Source organism: Vidua chalybeata, chromosome 2 (genome assembly GCF_026979565.1).
Source record: "Vidua chalybeata isolate OUT-0048 chromosome 2, bVidCha1 merged haplotype, whole genome shotgun sequence".
NCBI lineage: Eukaryota > Metazoa > Chordata > Aves > Passeriformes > Viduidae > Vidua > Vidua chalybeata.
In genome coordinates this window covers 25,176,645-25,191,330 of record NC_071531.1, presented here as the reverse complement: position 1 = coordinate 25,191,330, position 14,686 = coordinate 25,176,645, and the positions used below count along the sequence as shown (strand labels likewise).

General features: G+C 40.4%; 1 long non-coding RNA gene across 1 annotated transcript; it reads left to right on the top strand.

The window, feature by feature from the left end:
* Positions 1 to 2,480: 2,480 nt before the first annotated feature.
* LOC128784821 (uncharacterized) lies at positions 2,481 to 13,795 on the top strand. The gene is made up of 3 exons (XR_008429631.1): positions 2,481 to 2,856; positions 11,773 to 11,865; positions 13,717 to 13,795. It is a non-coding gene; the product is annotated as an uncharacterized LOC128784821 (long non-coding RNA).
* Positions 13,796 to 14,686: the final 891 nt, after the last annotated feature.

Genomic DNA, 14,686 nt, shown 5'->3' with positions numbered 1-14,686 from the left:
TCTCCCCAGTGCATTGGCATGTTTACTTATCCATACATGTTCAAAGCTCACCGAAACACCCTTCCTCTTTTGAGCAAAACATCGTCCTGATTTTTTGGTTTAGACAGAAGAAAACACATGGTGGAAGGTGCATGCACCTAAGAAAGGAGAAAGCCACTGAGCCAGAAAACAATTCTAAAATGTGTACAGGACTACAACAGTTAAATCTCAAAGCTGCTGAGAAATTGCTTGGATGCTATGAGCAAAAAGTGTGGTTCCAGAGTATAATCCTAGTGATACACTATGTTCTTTGCAAAAGGTTGTGAGGCCTTGGCCTAATAAGCATAATCTCATTACACTGCAAATAAAAGTTTCCTATTTATCTCCAGATTTCAAATGAATCTAATAAGGCTTATGATACAGTCACCCAATACCCTAATCATATTTCTGCCTATCTAAAAGCAATCAGTAATTGTGTTATAGCAGAACGTGCTGACAATACCTCTGACACAGAAAGGAGAATGAGAGCCCAGCTGTACTAATTAAATTAAATGCTAGGCTGATGGAATACATTTGCTGAAGCTTGGAGAGTATGGGTGCAGAATTAATAAGCATTACAGCTTAGAGCAGGAGATGATATCATAATGGATGCAAGGTTTTGATGTGGAGAGCCTCATTCAGATTCAATGTACCATAATGTACGGATGTGACAGCTGCTTAGAGAGGTGCAGAACCTTGAACAAAGTGCACAGGAACTTTCTCTCCCCCTCCTCCTTTTTTTCCCCCTCCTCTCCCTCCTCCCCCCATCTTTTTTTGTTACTTGCTTAGGAACTGTATTTTTATATTATCTGTGAGGTCAAAAAATACTGTTCTGGCCCACAGTTTATTATTTATTGCAATCCTACTGGTTTGCACAGTGGTTTCTTCTCTTCCTATCTCCTCCTGTCTGCCGTTTTAAACTTACCGTCCCTGCAAATGAGAGAAAAGCCCTTCGAAAAGCATCTCATAACACAGTATGTGTGTGGTCAATCATAATTTCCCCTCTCTTCCCTTACTTTTAACGCCAAAAACCCCGAGTGAGTGGGATATCCTGCAAGGGAGACGAAAATCCAAACGCAGACCACTCCTGTCACCGCGACCAAGCTGCTGCAGGGAGGGCTTGGGAACGAGCAAGAGCCCTCGGAGAGGACCTGGAGCCGGCCCCGCCGCTCTCCTGCCCGGCCCGGGCCAGCGCAGCACAACCTCCCGCTCACACACGGCTGGCGGGGAGCGCCGGGCCGGGCTGCTCCGCCAGCTCCGCCGGCCGGGGCTCATTACCATGAGAATTTTGACAGGATATTGGATTTACTAATCCTGAACTTTCCGGGCTGACCCCTCGTTCGCGAGCAGACAATGCCAGTGTCTGCCGGCCAGGCCCCTCCGCCTGCCCTCGGCATGTTTCACCCCCCGCCCCCGGCACACGCACAACCCACACGCGGACACCCCCGGCCCGCGGCTCCTCTGGCGGCCGCCCCCCCGCCCTGCCTGGCCCGTCCGTCCCCGCAGCCGCCTGCCGGCGCTCCCCTGGCCGTGTGTGCCCTCGCCCGGGCCGAGGCGCGGAGCTGCCCGCTTCCATCGGGAAGCTGAGCCCCTGAGCCCCTCGTGTGTGCCGGCAGCCCGGCCGCTGACCGCGGCCCGCTGGAGGGGCTGCCCGCGCCAGCTCTCCCCGCCGCCTCCCTCCCCCCCAAAACCGGCCCCTCCTGAAAACACAGTGCCTATTAAGTTGCTGAAAACAGCAGATTTCCACTGATACTATACAGATAGAGCTGACCATTAAATCGCAATTTTACATCCCCAGGCAGCAGTGGCTGCTGACAACCTCTAAAGCTTGTAATCCCATTTAACCCCCTCCTGTCATGAGCAGGCCCACCCTTCTGGAATAATGCAGGCCAAATTAAACCTGACACGGCAACAAGAGAAATAAAACCCCCTTTAGCTTAAAAGTCATGCCACAGTGGGTAACCCTGACCTTCAGCTTTCCCGCTCCCTTCTCTAGGGAGCTCCCCCCCGCCGCTGGCGTTGACAGAGGCGGGAGTGGGGAATTGCAAGGCGGCTGGATGGCCCTGGGGACAAATTAAAGGGAATTTTGCTAGACAATAGAAGGAAATTTCACCTGAAGGGTTTTCTTTCCTTCCCCCCTTTTAAAAAGTCTTTCTATAGTAATAAAGAATAAGCCCTGATCACTCCTTGCCAAGTGCTCCCTGCCTGACCTGACGGCCAAAGGCCATCCCTGCTGGAGCGGTCCCAGCTTGTTTTGTAGCCTCCCTGCCTCGGAAAGGAACCTCAGCTTTTCACAGCCCATGGCTGCCATTTAGCGCCGATTTCAGAAGGAAGCTGACCACTCCTAAGGTCCTTTAAAACAAACACTCCCCGCCAAAAAAAAAAAAAAAAAAAAGAAAAAAAAAAAAAAAAAAAAAGAAAAAAAAAGAGTTCCCTTTCTAACTCAGACTCCTGCCTATAAGTTCTCTGCTTTGTTAGGAGAGGAGGGGAAAGGCACTGGCAGAGTGAGACTCGTCCTGCATTATTCACACACAGCTAGTCCAGGAGTACAGGGGGAGCTTTCAGACCTAACCCAGGCAACATTGTGCTCATTACTCTGATCTCATTTGGGAAAATAACGCTGTTTGTTTGACAGTATTTTCGAAAATACTGGACTATACGGACAAGCCTCTATAAACAGCGTACATCCCCATCACCGCACCAGCGCTTGCAAATGTGGAAGATGACCTTTCACACTTAATCTACACACAAGCAGACCACCACAAGTTGCTCTCCAGTTCTCCTCTCTGTTTACTGCCTGCTGAAAAGAGCCAAAAGTCAGAAAGCATCTTGAAGCAGGTAAAGGCCACATTGCCACTCTATCTGCATTTTCTTATTTCTCTTTTTTACGAGAGGTGCAGTGGGAATATAGTTCTATAGCCAAATTACAAACCAACACTTTTTTCTACCTGTCCATCTGTCCGTCTACAAATACACGCCCGTAATCAGCGCAACCTGCCCTTGCCATCCAACACACTTTCCTCAGCAGTCCCCACCTGCCCTTATTTCTGTATGCTGAAGAGCATGCAAACAAACGCCTTCCAAAACAGAGCTATGCCTGCAGCAGGAGAGGTAGATCGCAGATCGAGTGGAAAGTTTGCTGCGGAAGTTTGCGAGCTGCATAAAGCAAGACTCTGCAAGGGACCCTGTCTGTACCACACCACTCTGCCCATAACTCACCAAGTCACTCTCCCAGAGGCCCCACGGCAGGAATGAACTTGCAGCGCTTCTAAATACGGGAGCACTAAAAAAATCAGGCTCATTACCTGGACACATGGCTCCTCATTACTTCATTGCTTCAGATGCCACATCCCTTGATTCTGCAGATCGGCTCAAAAATTTGAAGTACTCCTTCCTTTTTTTTCCCCCTTTCCCTTTTTCTTTCTTTCTTTCGTTCATTCTTTAAAAAAAAGTAAAAACCAACAAAAAAAAAAGGATGCTTGACTAAAGTTAGCTTAAATTTGTTAAGACTAAAACTGGTATAAATGTTTATTTCGACTTCCTCGTGCGGCAGTGTACCGAAGCCCAGCCCGCCCAAGCCTCTTTAGCAATGGAGTGGTTTATTTAATTTGTCAGTATAATAGAAGCAGCTGAGTGAGAGACAGAGAATGCAGTGTGGTATAAAAGAAACAAAGGCTAAAAGTACCACTATTTTGATTCCCTTTTTAAAATTACTTCCAAAGTGTGGTATCTATTGTGAAGAATAATGCTGAACAAAGCACAGTGTCTTGGCAATATTCACAGAGCTCATTCACAGAGCCAGTTCTGTCTGTACATTCAGAGGTAGAATACACTTATAAATGATGCATTGGAAGGACTATAGTTCCTATTGTATTCCCAGTGTAAACAAAAAGACAGACAGAAGCTGAATGGCATATGGGCAGCAGGGCAACACTTTATTCAACCATTCCAGCACCATTGTGAAGGTAAAATGGGAGTTCTCTCTTCAAATCCAGTGAACACATTTTGGGTTAGGCTAACAATTTATATATATAAAACACAGATCTGGTCGTACTTTTGTATACTCCTGTGGAAAAGTGATCTTTAAAGCAATCTAAAACAGGGATTGCTGTCAAGTTTTGGAGGTCATTCCCAATAGGATTATGTAGCCTCTGGAGAAGACAGTCTGAAAGACAGTCTTCTGTCACAGAAGACAGTCTGTGTGGTGGCTGTGGAGGTGCGTGCTTGATGCACAGAGCCAAAATGGCTTAAAACAGCAGTAGCAAAAGCTGATAAGGAGGCCGAGGCTCAGGATCTGACCTACCTGGAAAAAGATATGTTACTGGAAGAGGCATTCTTTGTATGGACTGGAGTCTATCCTTCTTTTCCCACCATTGTGCCCTGTTTGCTAGGCTGCAAAGACTGTCTAATCCTGCAAAAGGAGATTGGAAACTGGAAACTTTGCCAGATGATCATAAATTGCCTTTACTAAGTCAGGCATTGTCCCTGCTGAACAGTTTATGGTCAGAGAAAGCCTCTTCACTTTGTCTGAGGGGAAGACAAAACCATTCCTGTAGAGGAAATATTAAAATTAGATGTGTCCTTTCTGCCCTTGCTGTGTCAGTTGATGCCAGGAAGTTTTATGATCACTAGCTCCTCTCCCTCCCTTTATATTTTCTGCTGTCACATAAAGGCTCACGTGCTGAAACTACTCACAGGATCCAGTCTTTCAGATTCATGCAGGCAAAGCCTGTGTTTGTGTGATACAGCGTATCTGCTGCACATCACACTCCTTGGTTGCATTTGGAGGGATTTGTGTGAGTAGGGCAAAGGGACCAGTCTGCCTTTGCTTTTTTTTTTTTTTTTTTTTTTTTTTGGTCAGTCCTGTTGCATTTGCACATTGCTCAGTATGGGTGATCACTGACTGAGTTCCAGCAACCAGATTAGGAATTGCATATTTGGTTTTGTCTGATGGCTGTTTTGTGCTCAATACAGCTGGGGCCAGGCAGGATTTCACACCTGTTTGAAGTCACTGGTATTCTCCAGTAGTGTCCTTTGGGAGCTGAGGGAGGGTTCCAGTTGGTTTGGCAGCCATCTGGACATGAGCCTGCCTGACCTGTTTTGGAATTAAAAAGTCTGGCAGAATGTGCTTTCTTACGATGTGATGGAGATTTTGCAACTTTCTGCCTTAAGTCACTGTCTTATGAAGATCTAGCACGATCATATAAATACAAGAAGGCTTCCAATGAGGATTACTCAGCTTGATCCCTAAAGCTGAATGCAAGCCTCTTTTTATGAGTATTTATAGTCTTTAATTAAAATAGAATCTGGAAAGTCTGTGTCCCTGAGCACTTTCCTAAATTCTTTGATTCTGTTCACAAGAAAGTAGTACTTGGATTAAAGTATGTTTGATGTTTCCAGGAAAGAATCACAAGAAATACTGTGTTTTCACTGAGAGCTGCTGTCTGCCAGAGCTGATGCCAAGAAACCCAAAATATTTTAGTGACTGTGCTTAGATGTCAGCCTTGATTACAGATGTTTGTGTCCTCCCACTAGGGTTTTTCTCATGAGGAGCAGGTTAGCAACAGTTGAAGCTGTTAGAAAGAGTTTGCAGCTGATATAGTACCATAGTCAGAGCTTGATCCAAAGTCTGTCAGTGTGCTTCATGAATTCCCTTGCACAGCAGCAGGGAAGTGGCATTGCATATGGCTGGAGAAGTGAGAAAAAAACAAAGGGTGTGCCAAAAAAAAAAAAAAAAAAACCCAAAGAAAGAGTGAGGGGTGAGTGATCAAAAGAAAATAGCTTGGAACTTGAAGAAGACCTGGACAGACTCACTACCTTTCAGAAGGTATGTTCTCTTGTCAGATTGATGGAAATTACATAATTTCGTGCTGTAAATTAAGAGATGCAGATGGACAAATTAGAAATTTGTCTATTAGAAATCAACTTTAAATGACATTTAAAAACATAGAGCAATGACATACATGTGGAAATTAACAATTTTTGAGTGTTCTTTGCTCAGTGCCTCAGGCAGGCAAACACTTCCATTCCAGAGTGTTGTGGTTTAATACCAGTTGGCAACTGAGTACCATGCAGCCTCTTGTTTACTGCCCCCCCTGCAGTGGGATGGGAAGGAGAGAATTGGAACAAACATAAAACTGATAGGTTGAGATAAGAATAGCTTAAAATTTGAAATGAAGTAAAATATGCTACTATTAGTACTACTACTACTACTAATTGTAATGAAAAGGAAGATAAAAAAGAGAGGATTAAAACTCAAGACAAACAAGTGATGCACAATATAAATGCTTATGACCCACTGACTGATGCCCAGCCTGTTTTCAACCAGTGATCAGTGGCTCCCAGCCAGTTAAGTCCAGTTTATGTACTGAGCTTGGCATTCTCTGGTATGGAATATCCCTTTGGCCAGTTCAGGTCAGCTGTCCTGGCTGTGCTCCCTCCTGGCTTCTTGTGCAGAGCACGGGGAACTGAAAACTACTCAGCAACAACCAAAACATCAGCATGTTATCAACATCATTCTTGTGCTAAATCCAAAATACAGCACTGTAACAGATACTAGAAAGAAAATGAACTCTATCCCAGTTGAAACTAGGACACTGAGAGATTATTAAAAACTTAACAGTTGCCAACTGGACATCACAAAATGAGGGCCAAAAAGTTATTGGTGAAGACACAGGTGTGTCTTTAGAGGTCATAGAATTTGGACAGGTAATACAGACTTGTCAGACACTTATCACAATCAGTGATGAAAAATTGAATTTCAAAATAAGACAGCCTTTGCCAATATTTTCTAAATCTGTCACCCCTAGATATTTCAGAAAAGGCTGCTGAGTCTTCACATAGAAGGGACCTCTGCACATTTCTGCACACTAGAAGGAATAAGTATGAGCTAAGTATCTATACAAATAGGTTATTTTTATTTGGCATGTCAGTATATATTTTTTCTGTGGCTATGCTATGAAAATGAAAAATAATTTCTTTTTCAGTCACTTATATTATGACTGCAGGATTCCAATGCAGATATAGTCATCACTATCATAGCTTAAAATATTAAAGATGAAACCAACTCACAATATCTAAAAATTGTCAGTGGAACTAGGTATTATTTGGTGTTCTGGAAAGAAGAATGAAAATCTGTGTTGTTTATTTTGGACCACCAAAGATTCCTGTTAAGGTATAAGGAATTAACTATAACCTGGTACAGAAAAAAAAAATACCTGATCAGCTACTACATCACTACCACTCAATATGTTCTGAAAGACAACATTCTTTTTATGACTTTCTAGCACTTAAATTCTTCAAGACGTAAGTGAAAACCCATAGCAGTTGTTCTTTTAGGAAGAAAAAATTGTGCTGAGAACAGGCAATAGATTATAGATGCTGAATTTCAGTGACTGCCCTAGCACACTGAACATCTTATTAGGATACTGGTGGAAATGTAATGTTTGGAGAAAATATTAGAGGAAGACATTTCATGGTGAAGATTTTAAGGCTGTATAGGTAACCTGGTTCTTAGAAATATGTTTGTCAGGGAACACAAACAAAAACTCCTACTTTGTATGTCCGATTAAAGTGAAAATAATTTAATTCAAATTTCAGCTACTTTCTATCTACAAAAAGACCAGGAAAAATTTAGAGAAATAATTTTTTGGAGAAATTGCTTGGGGATTACTTTTGAATTACAAATACATTCAAGAAAATTATAAGATGATTGAAAATAATTCATTAATAGATAAAGACTGAAATAATTTAATACATTATTCATGATATATTATTCTCTCAGCTCCCTTGTTGATGACCTTCTGGTTATGGTTTTTTTACAGTGCTAGTGGAAGCTATTCTTTATAAACGAATATCCAGAATTCTTGACATAGCTAAAATAATAAAATGTGGACATTATTACACAGAAAAAGCATGTTTTATCTTTTGCCAGTGATTATAAAACTTCTTGCATCATGTCAAACTGGTATTATTTCTGATTTATATCAGTGTAACTAAGCTTAGAAAAGTGTCTTTTCACCTCAGAGTTGATACAGCTTCTGCTTGTTTTCCTTTGTAAATTTGTACTTCATGAACAATTTCCTCAAACACTGTTCTAAGTAAGCATTTAATGGTCTAAGGACATTTCATTCTGTATAGTTTTTATCAGCACACAGGTGAAGACACTATGCATACTGAGGAAACAAGTCGTTTCAGAAGGAGTGGCTGGGTGAAAACCTTGCTTCCCATGCATTCCTATCCTACATTCCTAAAGCACCATGCTGTAAGGAGTCTGCTTTTCCTTCCTGTGTTCTGTGAGTTCCCCTCCACAGTGGCCTTAGCCCTTCCCCAGGTCCTCAAGGAATCTCCTTCCCCTTGTCTGCATACAGTTCTTCTCCACAAACTCACTTTTACTGTACATTGACCTCCCTCTAGCATTTCTTAAAATGCTACACAATGTCCCAGATTTTTTAAGCTCCCTGATAAACCTTCTACAGATCACCAATTTCTGCAGTTCCCTCTTCTGTCTCCAACTACCAGCTGAATAAGAGGCAGCACATCGTGTGGGTTTTTCTGTGCTGCATCTGTGCTTATTAACTTCACGGTGTTTATTTACTGCTTTCTGAAGAGAGAACATCTGTGCATACGCCGCAATCTTCTGTCATGGGTGGGTAGGGATTGATTTGGATTTCTTGCCTCTTCATAGTGGCTGCGTTCCTTGAAACAAGAAAAATTAGATATCTCCGAGACACTCTTGGTTAGACTTGGCAAAAGCTAGTAAAGATGAAAGGGAGATGGATATTTGAAGAGCAAAAATGTATAAGGCTACTCATTTTAGGAATCCAGGCTCCAATCCGTTTAATAGGTAGAGAGAATTTGAGGCTATTAAGTGCACCATCTTCTATCCATTTGTTTCTCACTTCATTTTAACTCTGTCTTTATAATTTTTCGACCTCCAGTAAAACAGAATAATAGATGGAGGAAACTTGGCCAGTCCTCCATCCTTCACTGAGCTGCCTTGTAAATGGACATATGCCATTCAAGTTTTTTTTGTTTTGTTTTCATCTCTTCTGTCTCCCCTAATTCCCTTCTGGATGCCACTGTTTTATAAAGTTTTTTATAATGTTCTTTCTTTCTTTCCTAGATACATTATATTAAAGCATCTCTGTTCTAATCCTTTCTATTGCTGCTTCAATTCATCCTTTCTTTATTACAGAACATGGATTCTTGTGCTTTTATTCAATAAGTAGCTGTTACCTTACTTTAATTTTATATCCTTGCAATTCCTATTTTAACCATCTATTTTCTCCCCCTGCTCAATTTTTCCTCATTTTTTTTATTCCTTTCTCTTATCCTTTAGTTTTCTGTATTCTTTCCTCATCATCCAAGCCCAATTTCCTGTAGTAAAAATCTGATAGGTAAGTATTAATGCTACCTTGTATGCTCTATTTGTTAGATTCTTGTTTGAGAAAACATTATGTTTGCTTACAAAATGTCTGAATGTAACTGGCTGCTGAACTAATGTGAGCAAGTTTGCAAAGTTCTCTCTTCCACAAGACTGATTCCTTACTTCCTATAATACAAAAGTAAAGCAAATTAGTAACTGTAAATGAAACTGAGGATTGTAACATTTTTCACTTACAAGATACTTTTCTCCCAGGTATTTTTATGTAGATGGGTAAAAGTAAGTGCAACACGTATTACCTTTCTTGACATGAGAACTCAGATTATATAAGAGCCTAGCAGGAGGAAATTTTCTGTCCTAAATTCCTATTCTAACTGTTTGACCCCACACTGGTCTTAAAAAAAAAAAGCCAAATCTGCCACAGGTAGCAGCTGCCTATCCTGATGTACTTCTGAGTAATTTTACTGGTTTTAAATGCAGTCACAAGTGAGTTAAAAATGAGGATTTATGGGAGATGTCCCTACACCTGAAATTTGGAATGGCAGTCATTTCTAGACAGATTGGACTTGTACAGATTGTTCTTCAGTGTCTGAGGGCAGATGTTTGCATCTATCTATTTCACCATGCTGTTGCAGTTTTTTCCCCATTGATTCCTTTGCTTTTTATGTTAGTTGTCTTTTCTAGAATGAGAATTTTCTCTCTTACACATCACCTGCTCTGGTGTTACATAACAGAAAATCAAAGGTAAAAACACTAAAAGTTATTTTCATGGGAAAACAGAACAATTGTATAATTCCCCATCTCCTTAAACTATATTTACTTTGGGGAAAATAATCACTTTGCATCATTAGAAATACTAAATTGTTAAATACAATCCCAAAGGAATCTACTGGGGCAAAACCCATTAGTCTTGCACTGGGCAAATGTGATGGCAGGTTGCACTTCCCTGAGGCTGTAATAGATGGTAATAGTCAAAGAAAGGTAGGCAGCTGAGGATGCATCTCAGGATTTGACTGCAATTAATTAGTGTATACACTGAAGCAGCAATGTAATGTTGATGGTTTTAGTGAGGCTACTACTCATTAGGCTGAGATAACTGTGCATACAGTTTAAGGTCTGCTGTGGTGCATTTAGAGTGGATTCTTGCACAGAAAACACAGTTTGGCTTCCATGGTCTATCTTGTCTCATCTTTGCACAGAAAAGAAAGGAAGCAAACAGCAAGCAGCCCTTTCAAATTGTGGGTATGTTTTCTGGACATTGGTTTTCCTCTTATGTGCATAGAAGAAACTCAGTCCTTCAGGTTGTGGGGCTTCAAACTCTGCTATGTATACTATTTGGAATTCCCTCTCTAAGACTGGTACATGCTAGAGATGTACCTTCTTGCTTTAAAAATTTGCAGAGTGCCCTGAGTCATTACTGTCCTTTCTGGGACACCCTGTGGCACCTGCCTCTAGTGGCTATTTGTCAAGAATAGTGAAGGCCAAGAATTCCTGTAAAAGTGGGCTGTGAAACAGCTGTTTTGCTGAGTAAGGACCAGTGGACCAATCACCCAGAGCACTCTGTGCTACTGACACCCCGTGGATTTGCAGCAGTTCTCTTCCCTTCTGCAGCCATGTTGGCAGTGACTGGAGATTGTTTAATACAGATTATCCAGGAGAGGCACAAGAACCATCGTTTCTGTTGTATTATCTTAAAGCTGGAGTTTGAAAAGAAAAAAACTTGTAATAGTGCCAATTGCTAAGCAATGGGGCTTCAATACACAAGTGGCTGTGGTTGGTGGAGAAGTGAATTTTAAAAATCAGGGGCAAATGATGGCAATATAAGACTTTTTAAAAAAAAGGTCATGTCATTGCTTTTTTTTTTCCTAGAATGTGTTCTATTAAGTTTACCTTTGCTACAGTCATGGATTAGAAACATCATACATTTTAAACCCAGAAAGAGCTATTGCAATCAGGTGTTATGACAACTGGTGTAACACAGGAGGTCATTCTTTATAGAGTAAGTTTTATTTGGTGTGATAGATAATATTTCATAAAGTGTAAGTAAAAATAAGTAAAAATATCCAGCACCAGAGAATCAGCCATAGCTATGGCTTGTTTGAGGCACTAGCTATGTTTACTGTTGAGGACAAATATGCTGTTCCTAATCTATTTGTCACCCTTTAACTTTGTACCCTGGTATTGTAGTTGGAAGAGTTTTCCACTAGCATATTTTATCTTCTTGTGTTTATGCTTTCAAACTGTCATCAAACCAATTCTTAACCTCCTTTTTTTCAGTTAAATTAGTTGAATTTCTCTTACTCTAAATCATGTTTCCAAGTTTTAAAATATTCTTGTAGTTCCTTAAATTTCCTCTAATTTGTTCTCAGTTTTCTTGAATCGAGGACATGGCAACCAAGCAGAGGACATGAAAAGCAATCCAGCAGTCCTACTTTCTACTTTAATTTCTTTATGAGTTGAAGGTATGTACTAGTACTTAAATTTAGTAGTGGACTGAGAGTTTCTGTTCAGTTTGCTACCCATCATGACCCTTAAGTCTTTTCCAGGATAGTTTTTCCAAGTATGGAGAATTCTAATCTTCAAATGATCTTCCAGCTCTATCTTATGGAGGAACTGTCATTTGCTACTAACCCAATTTCATCTTCAGGGCAGATGTTTACAATTTTAAGACACCCACTAATTTTATGCTGCCATGAACTGTCCTGTCCAGACTATGTTGTAAAAGAATCCTGCTATTTGAAAGACTTCAAAAAGTGTCATTCATGTTTGATGCACTGTCTTGAACTTTGAGAAAGGACCTGCATTCACTGTGAAATATATTAAGAAAGCATTTGGCTGAGTCTTGAGTATCTTTAATGAGGGATTAACCAATAGTTTGGGACTTCTGCGATGTCTAGTCATCCTTTTTAATGACTCCTTGTCCATAAAAGCTATCCTTTCTCTGACAGTTTCTAGCCCTTCTGTCCAAATGTAAAAGCTCAAGACCTTCCAAAGGACTTTTTCTCTCAGTTCTCCTGAGTCCAAAGAATAATTTCCCCAAACATCTATTTCATAACTAGCCCCTTCTTCATACATTGTTTTTGTTTCTATCTGTTCCCCATTCCTTTTGTCTTCTGTTCCAGTCCCCAAAAGAGCTTCCTCTCCTCACTTCCCTTCTTAGTCTGATAGCATCATGATCTGGAGGAAGACTGAGTTAGGAGAGGCCACATAGTCAAGGAATGGAAGAAGGAGAGCTTGGAGAAATGCTCTTCTGGAGCCAGCTGAAGTGCTTGATCACAGCACTCTCAACTGCTTGTCTGCCAGTTGAATTGCAGCTCAGGAGAAGAGTTCAGTGGATCTCCCTGCCTCAGGCAGAGAGAATGAAGTTAGGTCAAGATCTAGTCAGCTAGCGCTGACTAAAATAACCTGTCTCAGTTTGCCTGGGATTAGGATGCACATACTTTACCTGATTTCACTATGTCACCTCTGGTGCTGGTGTGGAAACAAAACTTTGGGGATGGCAGCTTCTGAAACTGGTGTGGCTGCTGGCAAAGGGCATCTGGATGAATTTGGTCAATCTGAACTAGTTTACACATTATACCTTTACAATTCAGCCTGGATGTTTTTGTGTGCAAATGGTTTTTTACTGGTTTAAAAGTATTTGTATTTTTTGGTCTAGTTTGGAGCTAAGTATATATATTCAGCTAATAAAAATAAAGTTAAGTTCTAGTATATTCTCAAATTGAATTGCTGTATTTGATATAAACTCCTACAGCACAGTAAATAAATGAAGAAAGAAAAAGTAACAGAGATTAAATGCATGAAAGTATGAATGAAGGAATGAAATGAAGACAACTTTTCCTATTTAACAAAGCAATTGATTTAAAATTCATGAGGGGAAATATGTGCTACTCTTGAAATTATAGATTATGTACCAATTTAATCAATGAAGTTGATCACAAATACTCTTTGAAGGAAAGACTTAAGACTGTGTGAATGAATGCTTACCTTCAAGCATACCAGCATTGTTGTTGCTTGAATGCTTACATTGGGCATATTCTTATATGCTGGAACACAGCTGCAGCATGCAGCACTAAGTCTATTCACAACCTGATGCTGCTATAACTTTATGTTGTCCTCTTCTTAATACAATAAAATCGTAGAGAGATTATCAGTCTGAATAACACAGCCCAAAGCATTTAAAAAAATAAAATTTTAATGTCTTCAAACCAAATGAAGTTAAATTGATTGTTTAAAGAACATGTAATGGGATTCTTTTATTCCTTAAAAATAACTGATATTATAAAATATTTTACATTCTTTATATTTTTAAGGCAAGAAGGAATTCTTACTCCATGGAAGAAGCAGCAGATGATTTAGCCACAATGCAAACCAACCAAAATCACCACTGAGGACAGGAACCCAAATAATCAAATTGTCAAATAAACAAAAGTAAAGAGCTAAAAGCATGAGGTTACTATAAGCTATTTTCTATAATAACCCTCCCACTCCTTGAAAAAAAGAGAGAAAAATCACTAGTCTCTTTATAGAGTACATCAAATCTCATTTTGTTCTAATGTGTTAAAGTGCACACTGAAAAAGGCAGAGTTGACTCCTGGGGAAATAATGTTAAATCAGTTCGGAAAAACGAAGTTTGGAAAAAGACTTTCATTTTCCTTTTAGTATTGCAACAAATGTATTCATCTGCCTAGATAATCTGGCATTTTAAATAACTTCACTCTTAAGCTCTGTCAATTTGATCTCCCAAGGTTAATTGATTATTTCTACAACAGTCTTGCCAGAAAAGATCAGAGCTCTTACATCTTTCCATTAATCCTTGCTGTTCAGGGAGAGGGTGCAAAATGAGAGTACTACTATTGGCTTAATTCTTTGCAGGTTTCTTATTTCCCCCCTCCCTAAAGTTTTATCATGTCTGATTAGTTTCACATCATGGCACTCCATTTCATTAGTTTTGCTGACATGGCATTTCAAGTAGGGTTCTAATGATGGGAACAGCAAATCTACTGTCAAGTATCCATTGCTGGTTACAACCCAAGAGCCCTAACCCCCTATTGAAAGGGGTGCTTGAGTCAAAGGTAGGAAAGGAACAGTGAAAATTTGAATTTACTGGGAGAAAAGGCAAAAAGTTTTGAAGCATGGCTCTCCTAAAATGGGCATTCAGCATTTTGCTGCGGTAAACAAACATCAGCATGCGACACAGCCTCTCCGGGCTTTTCGAGAAGAGACAAGCTTTATCAGCAATTGCTGTCACAGTCCTTCTTTGCGGTGGCATTGGCAACACAA